General features: G+C 43.4%; 1 pseudogene; it reads right to left on the minus strand.

Moving 5' to 3' along the window:
* Positions 1–641: 641 nt before the first annotated feature.
* Positions 642–1,722, minus strand: LOC118850914 (annotated as a pseudogene).
* Positions 1,723–4,530: the final 2,808 nt, after the last annotated feature.

Raw genomic sequence — 4,530 nt, forward strand, 5'->3', positions numbered from 1 at the left:
CCCCATTAAAATGTAAGATTCTTAATGACAGGGACTATCTCACTTGCTTTTATTTGTATCTCCAGAGCTTAGCACAGTGCCTGGCACAGAATAAGTACTTAATAAATGCTTTATTTTAAAAAAATTTAGCTCATAACTATCCAAGGATGTTGATTGTGAATTGACATCAGGCTGGAGAAAGTACCCAGTGAAATGCTTTGGGACTCTGTGTTCGATGCTATTCTGTTTAATCCTATTTTTAAACAACTTAGATGAATATGGAGATAGCATTACTAATCGAGTCTGAAGAGGTCACAAAGTTGGGAGGGATAAGTAATATGTTGAATTAAAATTTACATACCCAGTCCTCATCTCAGTTGCCTAATGGACATCACAAGTAAATACAGGAGTCCTGGGGGTAGCAGCATCCCACGGACCACTCTTGCTTCCAGCCCTGCCTTCAAAGCCATCCTCCAGGAAAGCAATTCCTGTGAAGAAGGAGTCAGCCATGCCCACCAACTGCCAACCACAGAGTGCTTGGCTACTCACAGAATAAGAAAGTCAGCCTCAATGAAGAATCAGGCTTCCCTGAGGGAGAGACAAGGGGGCAGCATGTGCCAGCCAAGTCAAACTACCATGACCACCTTGACAACCATCTCCCCTCACACTTTGATGGAGATTGCCCCAGACTCTGAGCCCAAGAACCTTGGAAATAGCAATGGTCTGCAGCCATCATCCTGGGAAGCATCCCCTACAAAGAAACAGCCTGGGAACTGCTCTTGAAGGCGCTATAGCTTTGGCTAGTGAAGACACAGAAAACAAAATTCTTTCCACCAAAGTTCTTGTCACTGTCAAATGGTTCAACAACAGATACTGATGTGATTTTATCAGTGGAAATGACAATAAAGAAGATGCATTACTGTCCGCTTTGCTGTTCCACCCTAAAGACCATGGAACCTTTCCATCTGATGCGTAGCTAAAACCTTCCATGTGTATTTCCTTCCCATCTGAATATGGGCTCCCTAAGAGTTAAAAAAATACATTGGAACCTCTCATTGCCAGGGTTGATAACCTGACCATCAGGGAGCTCATAGCTCTTTTCCAAAGAGGAGCTAGAAGCAGCAGTGGTCATCTCCTGCTCAAAGTCTAGAGCTACGTAATATAACCTCTCCTTGATGTCACACATGATTTCCCTCTCAGCTATGATAGTGAAATTGTACCTTCTCTTGGTCAGGATCTTCATGAGGTAGTCTGTCAGACCATGGCCAGCCAGATCCAGATGGAGGATGGCGTGGGGAAGGGCATAACCTTCATAGATGGGTACAGTGTGGGTTACACCATCACCAGAGTCCATCACAATACCAGCAGTACTGCCAGAGGCATACAGGGATAGCACAGCATGGGTGGCAACATACATGCCTGGGGTGTTGAAGGCATCAAAATATTCTGAGTCATCTTTTCTCTGTTGGCTTTGGGGTTCAGGGGGGCTTCTGTGAGTAGCACAGGAGCTCTTCAGGAGCCACATGGAGCTCATTGTAGGGGTTTTTCTATTTGCATTTCCATTGCTTTGCACCATGTTTTACATAGAGTAAGGATTTTAAATCATTTATTCATTTATTCATAGAGGATAGAAGGAGCCTATCATTCTTCCCTTTCTCCTTCCCTTCCCTAGAAGTTTCTGCACTCATTCTCTGCTTCTCTAGAGCCCACCTCAGCATAGTAAGTAATCACAGTAAAAGTCATGCTTCCTTATATTTGAGTAGTGCTTTCTAGTTCAAAGTGCTTTCAGACCCCTCATTTATCCCATTTGATACTTCCAACAGCATCAGTTGCCCCCACTCCCTTCGGGCTTCCAAAGTTTCTTCCTCCTGAGCTGGATTCCGGCATTAACTCACTTTTGGAGACCCAAGAAGGTCACATCAAGAAGTACAAATGGGAAAGGTTTCTCACTCTAGGGTTTAGAAAGTTTTCATGAAAATGGGACAGAACACTGAACTAGGAAGAACAGGGAGATCTGGGGAGAATCTCATTCTTACTCCACCACTAACTGTGTGATCTTTGGCAAGTCCCAGTTGCTTTGGGCTTAGAGTCAGCATCTTTATAAAGGGTGGAGGGATGGAGAGAGGCAGGATAGATAATCAGATCAACTTCTCTCTTCATCACTCTCAGGGGGTATAGTGAGGATGGGTAGATGTTCCCAAAGAACTTTGAAGCCCTTCCTCAAATCCAAGGAGAGAGATGGAGGGAAGCTATGATTACTCTGGTCTATAAAAACAAACAAAAACCACAGTTTCCTTATGTGTAGAGTTGCTCTAAGCATCTACCCTATCTATCTCCAAGGTTCAAATGAGATAATGGATGTGAAAGGCTTTAAAGTATGTGACTCTGCAAGGGATTATTATTCCCTTCATAAGACAAGGCTCCCTACTTCAGATGCCTCAGGAAACACCCAGAAACATTTCTGATTCCCTCATTTGCCTCACAAAAAAAGTCTCATCTCTCGTGTTCGTTTTGCATCTAATATGGCCTTCTGCCTTTAAAGGTCAATTTGAATTCTACCTCCTCCATGAATCCTTCTAATCCTCCCAATTAGTAACCGTCTTTCCCCCTCAGTCCTCATGCTGTATTTTGTTTGCACCAATCTGATGCAGTTAATGTGATTTTTGCCGTATACATATTTATCTCTCTATGTCACCATTATCTATTTTATTGGAAGTTCCATGAGGGCAGGGACTATGTCTTGAACCTCCCCTAGTACTTAGCACAATGCCTTACAGTAGGTAAGGCACCATCAAAGACTATCATCCATGAAAGCCAAGCTGAAACAGTTCATGGACAGAGGATCAGGAATTGGGTGGCCAGAACCCCTCCTCACCCAAACATTTCACAGGAAAGGAATCAGGTTAAAATAAATATCAAGGACTCACTTGCTCAGAAGAACCAAGAGCAAGCATGTGAGAAATAGCACTTTTATCAGTGAGGAATAAAGACCAAAGAGACAGGGAGAAAGCATGACAGAGTAAAAAGAGGGCTAGATTTGGAGTCAGAGGACCTGCGTTCAAATTCCTGGTTTGTCACTTATTAGCAGTGTGAACTTTCACGAGTCTCTCTGGGTCTCAGTTTCTTCATCTGGAAAATGAGGGAAATGGACTATCACTAGATGATCCAAAAAGGGAAAGATTCATAGAAGAGGCTAATGCCTGGATTGGAGCAGGGGGGACGGGGGAGGTGGGGGACATTTTTGCCTCACAACAATCCCCAATCTCACCCACATTACCTTGGTGACAGTGAAGGTGGAGGAGGGTTATGTGAAGAATGCATACGAGTGTCTAGGCTCTTTGTTGCCAGCAGCTGGCATCATCACCTCCATCTGCCCTGAATCACTGAGTGGTTCCAACCACCTGATCCCTGTGGCAGAGATGATTTCCATTCGCCATCCTCTGGGGAATGGCTCTGCCATCCCTGATCTTTAATCCTCTTTATCCCAAGGGGCCATTTCCCTGCCAGCACTGATCTCTAGGAGACAGAGTCACCCTCCCAGACAGCTACCAGGACTGTCACAGGCTGTTCTGCCTCAATCCATACCACCTTCTCCCTCCCTTTGAAATCTTCTGACATCTATAATGCAGCTCATCCTGGCTGCCTCCTGGAGCTCCTAACCTTCAATAGCACTGAAAATACAAAAATTGCATCTGCTGTATCCTGACTCATTCGAGGAGATTCAATTGGAAACTTTACAGAGGATTACTGCTGCTGTGCCTGCTTCCTCTTACATTCTTTTTTCTTTTTTTCAAAACACACACCTAAAAAGAAATTCAAGGTGTCTTACTAATTAAATTGCTTTTCCATGACTTAAAATGTTAATATTATTAAATGAGCTTTAAAAGACAGTGGGAAAAAAAGTCTAAGTGATAATGGAATTTTTAATCAGCACTTAATTGTGAAATGACATCTAAGTGCCAGGATTAGACATTGTATAACACAGGAACCCAACATCCTAGGAATGAGGTGCTGAAAAATATTTGGAAACAAGATGATGTGGAGTTGGGGGTAATGGGGAATTCCATCACTCTAGATCCCCCATGAGATCATCCAGCCATCCCATTTGCCACTCCCCAGCCTCACCAAGTCCTTCACCAAGAGCTTGGTATTTGGGGGTTTAAAAATCCATATAGCTGCAACTGGCTTTATACAACCAGAGCTTGCTATAGCATTGTCTGTGGGGTTAACAAGATGGGATTACCTTGCCTGCCTCTCTGCTTTCCTGTCTAAAATGCCTTCAATCTTCTGCATTTAAATGTCAATTTGAATTCTACCTCCTCCATGAATCCTTCTAATCCTCCCAATTAGTAACCGTCTTTCCCCCCTCCATCCTCACACTGTATTTTGTTTGCACCGATCTGATGCACTTAACTTGTGATTTTTGCAGTATACATATTTATCTCTCTATGTCACCATTATCTATTATATTGGAAGTTCCATGAGGGCAGGGACTATGCCTTGAACCTCCCCTAGTACTTAGCACAATGCCTTACAGTAGATATAACAAGA

Source organism: Trichosurus vulpecula, chromosome 5 (genome assembly GCF_011100635.1).
Source record: "Trichosurus vulpecula isolate mTriVul1 chromosome 5, mTriVul1.pri, whole genome shotgun sequence".
Lineage (NCBI taxonomy): Eukaryota > Metazoa > Chordata > Mammalia > Diprotodontia > Phalangeridae > Trichosurus > Trichosurus vulpecula.